This window comes from Lissotriton helveticus, chromosome 4_1 (assembly GCF_964261635.1).
Source record: "Lissotriton helveticus chromosome 4_1, aLisHel1.1, whole genome shotgun sequence".
Taxonomy (NCBI): domain Eukaryota; kingdom Metazoa; phylum Chordata; class Amphibia; order Caudata; family Salamandridae; genus Lissotriton; species Lissotriton helveticus.
In genome coordinates this window covers 1331174871-1331193666 of record NC_136063.1, presented here as the reverse complement: position 1 = coordinate 1331193666, position 18796 = coordinate 1331174871, and positions in this window count along the sequence as shown.

The window sequence follows — 18796 nt, the reverse complement described above, 5'->3', positions numbered from 1 at the left end:
AGTTTCCTTCTGTGAGTCGAAGAGCTCTCCTTTCGCTATTGAGGTGTCCGCTAAACCAGTGTTTTTTGTCTTTGAGTTGGGACCTTTTGAGCTTTAATGGGGCCAAGTCATCCAATATGTTAGTCTTAGTCAAATTGCAGTGCTCTGTGAGGTCGTTGACCTTAGAAAGATTTGGGGGGAGGTCATTCTCGCAGCGAGGTATCAGCTTCTTGAGGTCAAGTCTCTTTGTGTCTATGAGCCAGTGTTTTGGTTTCACCGGTTGCCCGTCTTTTCAGGCAGAAGTCAGGTATTGTGAAGGTGGTGGAGTGGTGGTCTGACCAGTCGCATTGGTCTATTGAATTCAACCTGACACCGATACCTTAGCAATTATCCAATCCAAAGTGGCGCCTTTTGTGTGGGTAGGCTGGGTGCCTGCCTGGGTGAGTGATTGGTTGGCGAGAAAGACTTTGACAGCATTGACCTGGTAGTCATTGGGGTCATTCCATTCAGGTTAAAGTCACTGAGGAAAATGCCATTGCAGTGCGGGAAGACCTTAGCAGTGATGTTTTCCATGAGGCGATCCGTGAAAGTGTTGTTCTTACCTGATGTGCAATTTGCATAACTGAGTAGTGTTGTAACTAATGGAGAGAGCAAGATATTCACAGGTGTCCGAGGGATCTGCATGGAGTTCTGTGACAAGGAGGTCTGAGCGGTAGATGTAGGCAATGCCTCCCCCCTTTTTTATTTGTCAATCAAGTCTAATGATGTTATAGCTGGGTGGGACCAGTAAATTAAGGTAAGGAGATGAGGAATCATTGAGCCACGACTCGGTTAGGATGGCTACATCCGTTTTGTGTCTTAGAATTAAGTATGGACAAAATTTGTGAATTTGCGGTCCGTGAATTCACACAAAAGCGAATTCGCGGTTCGCGAAATCCGCGAATTTGTGGGAACTTGCGAATTTTTTTATTTTGGCGTGTTTGTGGTTTTTTTTTCAGCGCGGCTACCGCGAACTTACCCATGCGGTCGTTTTTGGGCACCGCCATCTTGTTTGTGGGAGGAAAACAACTTGGCAAACTCAGAATCAAGGTAAGTCAACGCAGCGCGCGCGAGATTGTATTTTAGAACCGCGAACCAGCAAAAAAAAAATGGCAAATTTGCGAATTGCTGATTTTTTGGCAATTGGCGGATCGCAAAATTGCCAAAAATCCGCAAATTTCGCGAGCGGAACAAATTTTCAGCCCATGCTACTTAGAATGAGGGCGGCGATGTCCGAGGCGTGTCTCACAGCTGAACGGCAGTTAAGAAGGAGGCCAGAGAGTGGAGCATCGGTACGAATGTTGTAAGAAGGGGAGAATAAGAGTACTTGTGTTAAGTTGTTGCTGTTTACCCCTCTGTTACGGAGGGATGATGATCTATTGGTGTTGATAGCGATAGTGGCGATCAGGCAGTCGACTTCCTTGACAGGAAGATGAGGGGCGTCAGGGGAGGCTATGTAGGATGAGAGGAGGGCTAGAGTTTCCTCCTCCGAGAGTTAGTTTGGAAGTTTGCAAGGGCGAACGTGTCTGCTGTCCTGCTGCATGGGCTGGAGGGTAGGTATGGAGAGCAGGGGAAGGACTGAGTTAAGGGAGGGCTTGAAGGTGGAGACACAGTGTTCAGTGAGGAGAAGGATGTTCTTCAAATCAAATAAGGATTTTTGGATTCTCTGGACAATGATGGATGCTCTGGTGTTCAGGGTTTCAAAGTCCAAAGGTGTAGGTTGTGCTTGTGGACAGGGGACCAGGGGGTCAGAACAGGGTCTGGTGGCATGAGTGGGTGGCCCACCGAGGGAGCTCGATCCCCCTATCGTTTGGTTACTGGGAGGAGGGGAGAGAGGAGTGCTGGGTAAGCTCCGAGAGGAGGAGGTCCCGGGGCTGTATATAATGAAGAATGTGAATAGCAACCTTTGCTTCTGCTTATTAATTTAAAACTTTGATCATATGTACATTGTTTATAGATGGATTATAGTTTGAAAAAAAATATTCCAGATGAGCCTTTAATTAGAAAAAGTACCTGAATGTATTACAATGCAATGCATAGGTCAACAGCAAATAATGGTATGTCAAACCAGCTACGAAAGAAGCAGGTAAATGCATGCATATGTAGCAATTTCAAGCTACCATAACTTTAGCATACCAGTGCAGCAACCTAAAAAATAAATTTTTAAGAGAAATTTACCTATGATCCTTCATTATGTAATATTTTCATGTTAAAACTATGCTGCTCCTCTAAAAAGGGCAACTCAGATTTAGTTTTGGTGGAAGCATGCTCGACTAAAGACTCTCTAGTAAACCAATCATGACTATTTCAAATACCACTACTATCATTAGCACTCAACAACTTTTCAATGAACTTGACACCATCGTTTTTCCCAAGTCAATCAATCAATCTATTAATCAATCAGTCGACATTTAGAGTGTTACTTGTCACCAGTGAGGTCAGATCAGAAAAAAAACATTAATATCAAGAATCAACATCTGCTTGTTATGTTATATTATGTTATGTTAGAGTTTATAGAGCACTCAAATCACCCTGGGGCATCTCAGCGCTATCCAGGTAGAAGCACACCTTTGGAGAAGACAAATAGATATAATCCAGCCAGTTACTAGAACAAATATGCTTTCAGCTGTTCCCTAAAGACATTATAAATTGTGATTTTTTGTAGTTCTTGCGGAAGTTGGTTCCAATACCTTGGTGGCAGGAATGAGAAGGCTCTACCTCCTGTACGGATCATCCGAATTCGGGGAATCTGTAGAAGATCGTGAGCACTAGATCTAAGATTCCTACAGGGCGAGTATTTCTGTAATTTATTCCGTAAGTACAGAGGGCTCTTCCATTGAACGTCTTATGCGTTAGACAGCAGATCTTAAAGAAAGACCCTTTCTTTACTGCCAGCCAATGTAGTTCCTTCAGGAGGGGAGCTGAAGGTGAACCCGCCGGTTGATTCAAGATCATTCTAGCTGCTGTATTTTGCACTACTTGGAGTTTTGCCAGTAGTGTCTCTCCAACTACCGCCAATAGAGCTTTTCCGTAATCCAGACAGCTAGTTACCATTGCCTGTACTAGTGTTCTTCGATGGGAGACGGGAATATAAGGTAAAATTTTCCTCAGGAGTCGAAGGGCATAATAACATGAATTTGTCGTGGCCGAAACATGATCTTTCATGTTCAGGACTCGATCGAGCTTTAGCCCCAGATTTTTTACTGTCAATTTAGGAGATGGAGCGGGTCCCAACTGAGTCGGCCACCAGTTTCCTGTCCAAACATCCTAACTTGATCTCTCTATTGTGCAATCAGTGAAGCTTTCAGTTTCTTTGTAGCATAAATCAGTTAGTTCAGTTGACTTGAGTATGAGAATCCTACAATCTAGGACCTGATGCTCTAAAGGGACAAAACCCCTAATTTTCAACAGGTAACTATGGGCCTAATATCTTCAGTGCATAATTAGGACACAAACAGGAAACTTTAGTGTCTGGGTATATATCCTTTGAAATCAGTCAATCAAAATTATCAACCAGACTTCTTTGTGGTAGCACTATTCGTGGGGATTTTTCAAAAGCACATTGATGATTCTCAGTCTCATGTGCTCTCGAATCAGGTTAGCTCTCAATAAATTAGGTCCACTCAGGAGCCGAGTACCTTTGAATAGGCATTCTTCATCTCTTTGAATTTATGTTTGCTCACTGTCACTTTGCTCAATTGGCTCTGTCTCCTCTGATCATTTCCGGAATGTGTTCCTCTGACACAACAGCTCTCAGTCTCTCACTACTTTCTTGCCATCTCTCCCTCCGCTGTTCTCCCGTGACCAAAGTGCTTGTGCCCTCTTTCAGCATAGGATGCACACTTTCAGGTTCAACTGCTTTGTTCACAGCGCATACTCGTCGCTTACTCTCCAAAGGCTATGCAGTTGTCTAGACTTGGATTCAAAACTCATATTTGCAATCATTATTATTATTATTATAATTATAATAATTATTATTATTATCATTATTATTAATGAGGGAGTTTGTAGAATGCAACAACTATTCAGTGAGTGCCCCAGCGTTGGCTGTAGGTTCTCGTCCCATACTGACCTGTGTTTCTAGAAATCTGACCAAAGAGCTAGGTTTTGAGAAGTCGCTTAAAGACACGGATGTCCTCTGTGGCGCATAGCTGTTGTGGGAGAGCAGTCCATTCCCTTACAGCCAGGTAGGAGTTAGAGCTGCCACCCCACTTTTTCCTTCTGAATTGAGGAATCATCACCAACAAGGTGCTGGAGGGCTGAAAAGACCGGGGAGGTTTGTAGGGAATAGATCTGTTGAACATATACAGTGGGCCAGTGTGGTAAAAAGCTTTGTTTCAGGACCACACCTTTTAACCTCACTCGTTCTGTGGAAAAGTAAATTTTACCATGTTATATGTGCCTACGTGTTCCCCATGTTATGTCATATGTGCATGATCGATATGCATGTATCCCCTTTCTGATCGATTAAAGACGCAATTACAGTTGTGTCCATCTCTAGTATGCCAGTTTCCAGTCCTCGTGAAAACAACGAATATTAGGCCTATGTAAAGCTACGTTGCCACGTTTTACAGTGTGCACGTTAATTCATTGAATTATCCCCGTTTCTAGGCCTCAAAAGGGCCCGGACTCAGATTCAGCTCCTGTCTCCTGAACCCTCCGAGGAGCGATACAGCCCCCACCTGTATCCCTGACCCTTCACTTACTTTCATGCCTTGCAGTGCCCGGCTCGGCCTGGCTCTGCCTCCCAGTATGCCAAGAGTATGTTATGTTTCTAGTTATCAGTCCAGCCCTCCTTCTCTGCATTCCTAAGCTACTGAATCACATCAATAGTTTCCGTCATGGTCTAGCCTTTATGTCTCCATATAAGAGAAATACTGTATTAATATTCATAGAATATTCCTCGCACACGCACTACATATAGAATAATGCATGCACCAGTCTTAGTGTCCATTAGCCTTTACCCTGATAACTTTTGGATTCTTTCAACATGTACTATAAACATCAGATAATAGATATGCCTAGGTACATGTCGCTCTGACCCTCCAGACTTTAGTCTCCTCTTCTAGTGCAGAAGTCATAGCCCCCAGTTCTCCCTGGTAACACGTCATTGCCAGTTTGCGCGCACCACTAGGTTAAAGGTCCCAGCTGCTCAGGTAGCCCCCTCCATGTTTCCGCCCCGTTTATGACATATTCTGTTACGTTTACATCACATGTCTATGTATACGCCCTGTACACACCTCTTGTTACACCCACTTTATGCCTTATCTTTCGCGACTGCTACAAACTCCGCCTACTGCTACGCCTACTGTATTGAATGCAATGTATTTGTTTAACTATAAATATTGTGCACTGTTATTAAAAGTTATCCCTTATGCTCCCAGATCCTGCCCCCGGCAGCTGCCATCCTATTCCCATGCAGGCTGTCCTGTTCCTGTCCTTTTATGATTAATTAAAGCCTGTATACTCCAGCTACCTCGTATCTTGACTCTTATTTATTGAGCTAACCGTTTATTGATTATAGTCAAAAATAGATCAGGTAATTAATTATTTATTTACCACATAATGGCGCCCGAATAGGGACTTGCCCTTTCCCCACGCGCCGGAGAAGCCACGCAGGCCCCCTGATCCTCTGCAGCCGTGACGGAACCATACCGGCCACGTGCAGATATTTCTGCTTCAAGTATCCCTCAGGCCCACGGAGGAGACGGAGGTTGCGGTCCAGCGTCCAGACGAGGCGGTGGAGGAACGCGGCGAGTCCCGACCAGAGCCCAAGCCGAGAGTGCAAGGTCCGAGGTATCCGGAGGCCCACCTGTAACTGAAGTCCGAAGTTCGTCCGTCCGTCGTCGTAGCAGTCCAGTCCAGTCCGAGGCCTTCCGTTCTTGCGGCCCGGTGAGTACCGTTGCTGGGGTAGTATCTAGACAGGGTCAATTAATTTGTCTCTGGTCCGTGGGTTTGGGTACACAGATCCAACACGAAGTGTCCACCTAGGTGGATGCGGGTCCTGACGTGTCTCTTTATGAGACCGGTAAGTTTTCGTACTGTTTTAGCAGTACATCTAGTCAGTCCAGTCAGTTCTGTTCTCGAGAAATTCATGTGTTTCTGTTTTCAGTATTTCAGGTAATATTCTGTCCGAACTGTTATTCTAAATGTTATTTCATGTGTTTTCAATGTCGTGGTATGAGTGATTTGTTTTCAAGTTATTATTGTGTTTATCGTGTATTGTATTGTGTCCAGATTCCAGTCTAAGTCATGCCTCTGTTCTCGAAATTACGTCAGTTAAAAACCAGAAAAGGTCTGCTCGAAGAAGCAGTTCCTGTCCCGCCTAGGGACAGTCCAGGTCATTTTATGTATCATAAACATGGCATAAGTGCCATATTATATCTAGACTTATGGGTCGAGTATACTAAAGATCTAGAAGAGAAATATAGATGGCCTGTATCAGGTACATGGGATGCCGAGTGCATCATGCGAGTAGAAGAAGCATTATGGAAAAAGAAATCCAGACAGTCCCAGAAAGATGCCATCGAGTTATGGCGCAAAGAATCTCATAAAAGAACCGAAAAAGAAATCAGAAAGTTAGAATTAATTAGGGAATCCTCAGAAAGAGCCCAAGAAAGGTAATTAATCGAAATAGGTGAACGAGTAAAAGCCGAACAGTCAGACAGACAGAGAAATGCCCTTATTAAGGGTATGTATCCTCTTCTTGCCGAGGGCTTGCCAAAAGCAACCCCGGAAGCACCATGTAATTTTCCGCCGCCATTAGTTCCGATTAAGCTACGTCACAAACAGACCGCAGCTGATATTTTTCTCTCGTCCTATTTGGACGACACAGTCCCAGAATATGCAAATCCTGCTCCGCCAGCTCCTGTAAATAATGTAATTCCTGTTCCTCCAGCCACCGGGGCACCTGTTACAGCACCTGTTACGGTACCCCCGGTCCAGCCCATAGTACAAGTACCCGCTACATCAGTCACTCTCCCAGCACGAATAGTACCAGTCGACGATTCTAGTTTAGGAGCTGCGGGGGGAGGTCCTCCTCGTACCCCGCCGCCACACAAACGTGTAACGTTAGTCTAATTACATGAACATGCGTTACAGCGTACGCCCAAACAGCAGTCCGTTGCAGATATCAAGCGAGCTCTTACCGAATGCCGTTATGATCCAGTCCCAGGCGATGATAATATGGTTATATATTCATTGCGCGTAAGACGGGTGACCGAGTATTTGGACACCCTACCGAATATGAAAGAAGATCTAGACAGAGTATATCGTTTCATCCGTACAGGAGAGGATCCAGAAAGTATTGGCGAAGCCATGTCTCTAAGGAAAGCTGAGACTCAGCTCATGCTATTAAAGTTTCTAGTTAATTGTTTAATAAGGGAACAAGATTATCCGACTAAAGATCCGACCGAAATGAGAGTTCTGACAAAGTGGAGTGATCATATAGCCGAGGGAAGACACAGGACACTCAGTAGTATAGAGAGTATGTACAAGAAAATTCGTAAGGAAATAATAAGGTTGCACGAGAAACGCAAAGCAGCACAAGTAAGCGAGAAAGAAGACGACTCTGATACTGAAGAGGTAGACGACGAGAATCCTACCAGAATAGCGTATGTAGGTAAATCTAGACTTCCCGACCGACATTCACGCCTAGAACACAAGAAAGTCTTTCCTCCTCCAGCACCAGAACAAGGTTCTCTCGAGCAAGTATTTCAAGTTACCGATCACATTCTGAAATCACGAATCGGTTATAGTGAACTCAGTACTATGCATGAACAAGAACTAGCCCGATCAGCAGTCCGATGGACTACTGATTCTACCACTTTTCCAGACGAAATAGTGGCACAAATGTTTCTGAAACTGCCCCCAGCCGAGCAGCGACTGGTGGGTATGTATATGATCCAGCACCTCATTACACTGTATGAGGGACAACATTCTGACCCAGGTCCGTTACACGATGTTCTGAACGAGTTACTCCAATATAGATGGAGAGGTTTAGGTACCGATTTAATTAGTGTTATTCTAGAACAGCGCCACAAATATAGAACGTTTCTGAATCCGCATTTTGTTCACGTCTCACCTCCAGAAAGTAAACCATTCTACATAGATAGACAGCATCCGTTACGGGAAGTACACCCAGTTAGGACAGAGGGTGGTGAAATGCAACGAGTATTTGTTTACACCCCTATCACAAAGATGGAACTCTTAGAGATGAAGAAATTAATTCCCTGTCACGACAAAGATCCAGCAGGGTTCCATCGAGAATTAAAAGACATGCTCCGTATGGGAGAATACACGTATCCAGATATCATTAAAATGCTAAAGGTCCTGTTGCCCGCAGGGGTATATGAAAAACTCAAGGAAAAAGAATGGGAGGTGGGAGAGAAAAAGATTGATTGGACAGCTCTAGAAGCTGAAGATAAAATACGAGTAGCAGGTACCGGTCTTGGGGACAAATGTAAAGAATTGCCCGAGTTATTGATACAAGTTTTGCCAAGGTTACTAGCCACGAAAAAGGAAGATTGGGATGCAATCTCAGCATGTAAACAGAAACAGGATGAAGACACTAGTGATTTTTATTCTAGATTTGAGAAATGTTTTATTATTAACAGTGGTTTGAAGACAGGTAGCGAGTCATACCCTCATCTTTTTGTTACTAAACTAGTCGAGAATTCAAGTCCACAAGTTAAAAATAGAGTCTTGAAAGTCGAAAGTACCTGGCAAGCTAATACTCCGTCACAGATGCTCCAGATGCTCCAGTACCACCAGAACAGAATCAGGGAAGAGCAAGAACACGAAAGGAGACGTATGAAAGATACGAAAATGAAAGTATTAGTTGCACAATCTGTTCCACAAGACAGTCAGAAGAGGGGTCCGAATCAAGCCAGTCATCCTGCAGCTCCCGTTAAAGGGACATGCAATTATTGTAAACAGCCAGGTCATTTTATAAACGAGTGTGCAGTTCTGAAACACAACATAGCTACTGGTAAGACTAAAGAAAGACCACGTCCGCCTAGACAAGAACAAGTTTCACAGATTTCTCAGTCACCACAGAATGCACAACAGACAGTTCCAGCACCGCAGCCTATCGCTGCAACACAGCATGTTACACAGCAGATGTACCAGTATGCTCAGTCAGAGTATCCAGAGTATCAACAGTATTCATGAAACAGCCTAGAGAGGGAGGTAGGCTTGCCTCTCATCGAGATACCTGTAGATCAAGAGGGTCCCTATGTACACAGTCAAGTATTAGGGAAAGACAGAAAGTTTTTGATTGATACAGGGGCAAGTAGGACTACTATCAGTCATGACGAGGTTCCAGGGGCTCCGCTCTCAGGCTATAGAAATGTTTCCCTTGGATTTTCAGGAAAGCCTATTGTGAACGAGATTTCAAAGCCAGTTTCTCTAGAAGTTGGTCCATTGTCCCGAACTACTGATTTGTTGCTTACGAAGTCATGTCCAGAAAATTTGTTAGGCATTAAAACATTGAAAGAATTAGGTGCAGTTATTTGCTGTTCCCCAGAAGGAGTCCGATTGTTTTTACGTGACTTTAAAGGTCACTATGTATTACGTGATTTTGATCCAAGACTTTTGAATGTGCCGCAGCATTTATGGGCGCAAGGTCCAACTGATGTAGGTTTTATGCAAATCACACCCCATCGTGTGACTCTCAAGCAGGGTATAGTCTTGCCACGAATCAGACAGTATAGATTGCCACCTGAGGCTGTAGCAGCCTTATCCAAAATTATTGACAAGCTTATTGCTCAAGGAGTGGTTGTAGAAACTGACTCCAATGTATGTAATTCTCCTATCATTCCAGTCATGAAACGTACTGATCCAAATGCACCTCCAGTATATCGATTAGTGATTGACCTTCGAGAGCTTAATAAATGTATCATACCTCAGTACCCAGTAGTCCCAGATATTTCATCCCTATTGACAGCCATTGATTCTGAAGCTACGTTTTTCACTGTTATCGACCTCAAGAACGCATTTTTCAGTGTCCCCATTCATCCAGACAGCCAGTACCTTTTCGGTTTTTGTTTAAATGGAAGGAGCTATAAATTCACACGAGCTCCTCAAGGTTTCACAGAAAGTCCTAGTATTTATAGTCAAGCACTTAAAAGTCAGCTAGACAATATTCACATGCCAACTGACACTGCCCTGCTCCAGTATGTCGATGATCTATTGATCACAGCCCGTTCTGAACGTGACTGCGAGCATGCGTCACTTACAGTCCTGTATTTCCTAGCCGAGATGGGGCACAAGGTGTCCCCTTCCAAATTACAATTCTGTGTCCAGCAAGTGATCTACTTAGGCCACTTACTGTCCAAGTGGGGTAGGCAGTTGACACCAGATCGTATCCAGTTAATAGCGAGTCTTCCACAGCCCAAGACACAGAAGGAGGTACGAGCTTTTATTGGCCTCACTTCTTACTGCAGACAATGGATTCCTCAGTATGCATTTCTAGCTAAGCCACTGATACAGTTAACGACACAGGAGGCAGCCGTATCGACTGTCCTCCCTTGGACATCTGAACATACACTTGCTTTTAATGAATTAAAGAAAGCCTTATGCCAAGCACCTGTTCTAGCAACACCGAACTACAGTAAGCCTTTTACACTTTGTCACAGAACGTGATGGTACTGCATTATCTGTTCTCACACAAGATCAAGCCGGACAGTACAAGCCCTGTGCTTATTTTTCGAGCACACTAGATCCAGTAGCCCAGGCTCTGCCTGCGTGCCTCAAGTCAGTTGCAGCCACAGCTCTAGCTATCAGACAAAGTGATTCCATAGTATTAGGACACTCCCTGACAGTACAAGTTCCACATTCCGTGGAAGTTCTTTTAAACCGAACACAGACTCAGCACTTGACAATTGCACGTTTAACAGGTTATGAACTGACACTGTTCCAGCCACACATAGAAATCAGACGCTGCAACGTTTTAAATCCAGCTACACTGTTACCATCAGTTACTTCAAATCCTGCCACACATAACTGTGTGGAAGTCATTAACACTATGACTAAGCCAAGACAAGATCTGACAGACATTGCATTACCTAATCCCGACCTGACACTTTATGTGGATGGTTCATGTATGAGAACTAGTACAGGAGAACTAGTAGCCGCGTATGCAGTGACTACTGACACCGAAGTTATTGAAACACACCGTATTGACACCCTGTCTGCTCAAGCAGCAGAGCTAGTTGCTCTGACCCAAGCCTGCATACGTGCCAAGGACCTGAAAGTAAACATATATACAGATTCACGTTACGCATTCTGAGTTGTACACGACTTCGGAGTGCTCTGGCAGGAGAGAGGTTTCATGACTTCTCATGGAACCAAGATTCAGCATGGTCTCCTCATTCAAGCTCTGTTAGATGCAATACATTTACCGACAGCTATCGCTATCATGAAGTGCAAGGCACACACGAAAATTACTGACATTATTTCCCAAGGTAATGATCTAGCAGATCGAACAGCCAAGCTTACAGCTCAGACACCAGACATTCCAGTTAACAAGACACAGACATCCACTCCAGAACAGACTACTTGTATGACAGTTAAGGACCCTACACAAGATGTCATAGACATACAGTTACATGCTACTCCCGAAGAAATCAAGAAATGGTCTGAACAAGGAGGGGTCCAGACAGATCAGGGATGGGTGACGAAGGGAAAAGCCACATGGTTTCTCCCCGACTCTATGGTTCAAGTCATTATTAATACCGCACATAGTCCAGCACATCTAGGAGAAAAAGCTATGTTAGACAGTATCCAGAACCTTTGGTTCAACAAGCACTTACGAGCTGCAGCCAAGCAGAAAGTCCGTACCTGTATGATATGTTGCCAGTTCAATCCAGGTAAAAGTGTCCCGGTGGAACAAGGTGGATTCCAACCCCCTGACCACCCTTTTGAAGTCCTCCAGATGGATTATATTCAGATGGAGCGATGTCGAGGTTTCAAGTATGTCCTCGTAGTTGTATGCGCTTTGTCCAGGTGGACAGAAGCATATCCAGTCCCAGATTACACCGCCGCGACCACTGCCAAGCAGTTGGTTCGTGAATTCTTTCCCCGTTATGGACTCCCTAGGGTCGTGTATTCTGATAACGGCCAGCCATTCTCATCCGAGTTAATGAAACATGTTTCCCTTCTGTTAGGGTACCAGTGGAAGTTCCATTGTGTGCGCCATCCTGAAGCAGCCGGTCTCGTAGAGAGACATAATCAAACTCTGAAAGTCCGTATTGCTAAGACATGTAAAGAGAAAGGTGTAGACTGGCTAGTTGCCCTGCCAGTTGCTTTATTCTTCATGAGGATGGTTGCACATTCCAGATCAGGTCTGTCCCCTTACGAGGTCGTATTCGGCCGCCCCCCAAATATGTGGGGTACACCTAGGCCCCGCAGTATTACAGATGTTTCCAGTAATATGCTGACAGATTACCTAGCTTCCTTGATGTCTGCCCTACACTCTTGTCGTTCACAGGTTGCCGCCGCATTTCCAGACAATACTGAAGTGAAACCGCATGAGGTCATTCCAGGCGACCTCGTATTGGTCAGGAATTTTGATCGTTCAAGTCCGCTAGAGCCTCGCTGGAAGGAGCCGCGACTTGTCCTTCTGACCACCCGCACGGCCGTGAAGTTGGAGGGCCGCAAGGGATGGGTCCATCTGTCCCACATCAAGAAATTCCATGGACTTCGTAAAAAGACATTCGAAAAGGACTGTTCCATTTCTAAAGACTGCCTGAAACCAGAACTTAAATCTGAATTAAAAGTTCCTCTGTTAGAGAAAACTCCGCAGCAGGAGTATAAGTTAAAACTCAGGTCTAGTAAAATAAGTCAGCCAGTTTAATTGTCTAAGTCCCTCTCGGGTGAAACGGTTAGACAGGTTTCTGACATGTATGAGATAGACCCCCATAGTGAGAGAGTTAGTCAAAACTCTATCAGATGTATCGTTTTTCTAAGTTTCTTATTGTTTCTAAGTTTGATGGTTACCTGCACAAGTTATGCATTGCATTTATGTTTTCCAAGTTCACATGTAAATATGTTTGCTAATGCTACAGTATAGCACACATTTAGTGATCTGCCTCCTCACGAGCTATCCTATCGTCTTGCTATGCGAAACAATACATTCATTAGAATGTTACACTATTCACACCAGACCAGCAATGCCACTAATTGTTGGGTGTGTGGTCGACTCCCCCCTTTCCAGACACCGAAGGGAGTTCTGCCACTCTTTCCTTATCCATTTTCACATAATGGTTCGTGTGGAGCATGGTCCACGTTAACGTCATCCTCCAATGATATGTCCCTTCTGAATAGAACATGTTTTCCAGACAAGCAAGGTCTCTCCCATAGAACAGGGTTAGATCTAGAAAATGAAGTTTATAATTTAGGTAATTATTCTTCGAATTTTATGGTCCTGAATGTTCAGTCTGATACTACTCCAGACTTACCTGCTATTTCAGTACTACCAGTCAAAGGCGAATTATGTGTCAGAAAGAATGGTTCCGCACATGTAGGACATAGTGATTGTATTACTACTGTCGAGTATAGTGCCAGTGGGAAATCTATTTTCAAAGCCTCACGTCATTCTTATTTTGTTTGTGGTCAGACCGCATATATTCGTCTGCCCCTCGATTGGGATGGAACATGTTACATTGCCTTCCTACTGCCACCAGTTTTTCTAGCCCCATCTGATTATCACAGAAACACACATCTAGTACACGTCAGACATAGAAGGGAGATCGAGTCCCCAATTGTCGATCAAACTGAAACTGCTCTAGAACAATATCAAGACTTCAATAAAGGTTTCTTCTTCTTTATAGGCCCTGTCCAGAATAGTAAGTTAATACGTAGGTTAACCAGAACCCTCGAAGCAGTAGTGAATGAAACTACTTCTGCTTTAGGTAACTTAACTGAAGAGCAATCTGCTATGAGATTTGTCGTGCTCCAAAATCGTCTCGTTCTTGACGTCATACTGGCCGATAGAGGAGGAGCATGTAGAGTCATCGGATCTAGTTGCTGCATTTTCATTCCTAATAACGCGCCGTCTGTTTATTCAGCTATAACCAGACTTCATAAAATTGCCCATCAGTTACACCAGAATCCAGGCACCTGGACATGGTCCGGTTGGCTCTGGGATATCATATCTGCCTGGGGATGGAAAGTATCGTCATTCCTAGGTATTGCAGTAATGATCATATTCAGTTGCTGCCTCTGTATACAATGTGGCCCTGCGATTTGCGGCATTTGTGCTACCTCTTGTATTCCTAGTCCTAAGTCCCGTTCTAAGACAATTCGAGATGAGCAAATGATGCTATATGAAATGATAGATGGTATCATGAATATTGATGTTTCCTGATGGAAACGTAGGGCACAAGGAGGGAATGTGGAAAAGTAAATTTTACCATGTTATATGTGCCTACGTGTTCCCCATGTTATGTCATATGTGCATGATCGATATGCATGTATCCCCTTTCTGATCGATTAAAGACGCAATTACAGTTGTGTCCATCTCTAGTATGCCAGTTTCCAGTCCTCGTGAAAACAACGAATATTAGGCCTATGTAAAGGTATGTTGCCACGTTTTACAGTGTGCACGTTAATTCATTGAATTATCCCCGTTTCTAGGCCTCAAAAGGGCCCGGACTCAGATTCAGCTCCTGTCTCCTGAACCCTCCGAGGAGCGATACAGCCCCCACCTGTATCCCTGACCCTTCACTTACTTTCATGCCTTGCAGTGCCCGGCTCGGCCTGGCTCTGCCTCCCAGTATGCCAAGAGTATGTTATGTTTCTAGTTATCAGTCCAGCCCTCCTTCTCTGCATTCCTAAGCTACTGAATCACATCAATAGTTTCCGTCATGGTCTAGCCTTTATGTCTCCATATAAGAGAAATACTGTATTAATATTCATAGAATATTCCTCGCACACGCACTACATATAGAATAATGCATGCACCAGTCTTAGTGTCCATTAGCCTTTACCCTGATAACTTTTGGATTCTATCAACATGTACTATAAACATCAGATAATAGATATGCCTAGGTACATGTCGCTCTGACCCTCCAGACTTTAGTCTCCTCTTCTAGTGCAGAAGTCATAGCCCCCAGTTCTCCCTGGTAACACGTCATTGCCAGTTTGCGCGCACCACTAGGTTAAAGGTCCCAGCTGCTCAGGTAGCCCCCTCCATGTTTCCGCCCCGTTTATGACATATTCTGTTACGTTTACATCACATGTCTATGTATACGCCCTGTACACACCTCTTGTTACACCCACTTTATGCCTTATCTTTCGCGACTGCTACAAACTCCGCCTACTGCTACGCCTACTGTATTGAATGCAATGTATTTGTTTAACTATAAATATTGTGCACTGTTATTAAAAGTTATCCCTTATGCTCCCAGATCCTACCCCCGGCAGCTGCCATCCTATTCCCATGCAGGCTGTCCTGTTCCTGTCCTTTTATGATTAATTAAAGCCTGTATACTCCAGCTACCTCGTATCTTGACTCTTATTTATTGAGCTAACCGTTTATTGATTATAGTCAAAAATAGATCAGGTAATTAATTATTTATTTACCACAGTTCCTTGATAGGCAGCCAGTATAGATCTTTCAGGAATGGTTGGATGTGGACTCTCCTGGAGAGACGCAATAGAAACCTGGCTACAGCATTTTGGACCCGCTGTAATCTCTTCAGGAGATAGGCCGGTAGAACCCAGTATAGCAAGTTGCCATTATCAAGCCTTGGAGTGATCGAGATCTGAAACACTGTTTTCTGCTGTGGAAAGGGGAGTAGGTAGAGGAATGTTGTTAGCATCTTTAGGAGTCCTAAACAGGAATCTACAACATCAGCCACCTGGGGAGGGCAAAGGATGCAGCATTATCAAATTTCACCCCCAGATTGTATGGCAGGGGCAGGTAGTGGCTGGACGCCATTTGGCCAGATGTCATTGTTCCAGATGGGAGGTGGAATCCCAAAGAGCAGGATTTCTATTTTGCTGGTATTACAGTGAATGCAGTGTTCCATTGGGATACTGCTGACATGCATGCCTTAAATTGCAAAGGCGCATTGGGGTCATTTTTTTATCTAGGGTGGGGACAAAGATTACACCAGGGTCGACAGTGGGGTTATATACACATTGAATATTGTGGGGCTCAAAGCGGACCCTTGTGGAACCCCAAAGCCCAAGAGTTTAGGTACAGAGGTGAATTGAGTCATCCATACAGAATTAAATCTGTCTGCCAAAAAGGAATAGAACCAAGCCAATATGGAGCCACACATGCCTATAGCACACAGAGACTGTACAAGTATAGTGTGCGAGACCGTGGCAAAAGCTGCTGATAGATTTTGGAAAAACAGGGCTACCTGCTTCCCCTGATCCACAGCTAGCTTAATCGAATCTGCCTCTTTCAACAGGGTAGTCTCACTGCTAAAGCCCAGTGAAAGCCCAACTGTGAAGGGTGTAGCAGCTTGCTCTGCTCCAGAAAAACAGAAAGTTGTTTATTGACGAGCTTCTCAAGTATCTTAGCAGAGGCTGGCAGCAGGTAGATTGGGCGAAAGTTAGCAAGGTTGCATTTGTCTGCTGACAGCTTTTTAAGAGAGGAATTAGCTTGGCCTGTTTCCAGTCCTGGGGACTGTATCTGACTAAATGGACAAATTTTATAGCAGATTTAGGAGGCGACTGATTGCAGCTCTGTGGAAAACAGAAAGTGAGGGGGACAAGGGTTGCCAGGAGACCAGATTTACATGCTCTGAGGACCTTTTCAGACTCCTCCATAGAGATTCAGTGAATTCCTGTAGAGATTGGCAACAAGGGGAGGATATAACCAGTTGCAGGACCATGGGGCCACTGATACTCAAGGAACTATAGTTCATGGAGTGCAAGGAGTCAATGATGTATTTAATGTTGTATCAAAGAAAGTAGAATGTTGGGTACAGAGCTTGAGAAATAGTGTTAATTCCTGCAGCAGGACGTTAGGGTGAATACATGTTTTAACAATTGTAAATACCTCACCGGGTTTATCATGTGAGGTGTCAATCTGAGCTGTGAAAAAGTCAGATTGTGCTTTCTTAATTGCTTGGCTATATGGTTGTAAAGCCTTTTGTAGATTAATTTATCCTCAGGGACGTACTGAAGCCTCTTCTTTCTAGTTTCTTACAATGTTTCGGAGCTTCTTGGGCTCCTCATTGAACCAAGGCGCGGACTGTCATTTTACTGAGGGGATGGTTTCTCTTGGTTTAATCAGTATAATTCAATCACCTGACTGTATCAGCCAGGCATTGACTGATCTGACATCGAACTCAATATCCCCGCTCATATGAGGAAAATGCCCTTCCAAGGTGAGGTTAAACTCTGAGGGTAGAAACTGTGGCCCAATTTCTATGAGATATTGAGGAACACGTCCTGCATCCTCTGTGCTCATGATTCACCATCCAGTTAAAGTAGGTGAGGGCAACTTTCTCATCCCTCTGAACATTTGTTCTGTGCTTGATTTTGGCTCTGCGAATCAGTGGTTGTTCTCATCAATTCTTCACCGGCTTGTCTCACTCTGTTGGTGTGGGAGGCATGGATTCGGTTTGGATGAACCCCCCCACCAAACAGGAGTGTCCTTCATAAGGATGACCTGGAAAGGGCCTCACTTGCGCAGCGACAGGCAGGTCTTTCTGATGCGTTTCTTCACCAGGATCAAATCTCTTGGGCTAAGACCGTGTCACTGATCTTTTTGGAAGTGGTGCATCTGACTACCACCAAGATATAGTGCATTCCTTTAGAGATGTACTCTTCCATCAAATCTAATTGCATATGGTTAAAACGTCCACCTGATGTCACTATGTAGCTCATGGTCAAGACTGTTCTTCTGCCCACATTTAACTTCTGGCAAATAATGCACCTCTAACATGAGCTGCAATGAGGCGGAAACAGATATTTTTCCAATATGTCTATTTTTTTGTCCTCATTCGCCACCAATCTCGCTTCAGTACGCACTGATGATCTCTGTACCAAACTCAGCAAGTTGGGAGAGGGTGAACAAATAGGTATAAAAGCCCACCTAGATGTACCAGAGGTCTGCATGGATGCCAGTTATAGATCATCTGACATACCTCTTCTACTAAGCTCCAAGAGCTGAGGGGCCCTTACAGTAATGTGGGAAACACACGGCATAACCCGGAGAGTGTTAAGGTAGCATAATCATAGGACTCCGTAACAAATCCCAGAACGCCAGCTTCTTCTTCCTGCCAGATCTAGCAAGATCGAGCTTAGAGACCGCTAAGGCTGAAGACAACCAGTCTAAGAAAATATGTCTTGAAGAGATAAACCATAGCATCTCCCCCTTAAAGGTATGACCATGGAAATGCCTTCCCATAGGGGACAACATAGCATCTGGTTGAACAGGTCACCCATCTGTTGAAACCCAGACCTCACCCTGATTCTTTACATACCTGAGCTGGCCCACCTTTCTTTCTTTGTCTCCGGGGCTTCATCTTGTTGTGTTTTTAACTCTTCCCAAGTATTAATAGTGCTCAACATGTTTGTATTATTCAGATTCACATGGGTGTTCTTGATTGAATATAGAGGACTCAAGAGCATACATCCTTGCCTTTTCATCTTCCTAGTGGTTTACAGCAGTCACAAAATTCTGCCGCTCTTTTGTGATGTACATTTTCCAATTTCTTTTTCTTTAGGCATTAAATCACGGCCATTACATAATTTTCTTTTCTTATGGGGGAAACAGAGGAAGTCATGAAACCCCTCTGGGTCCACGACTGTC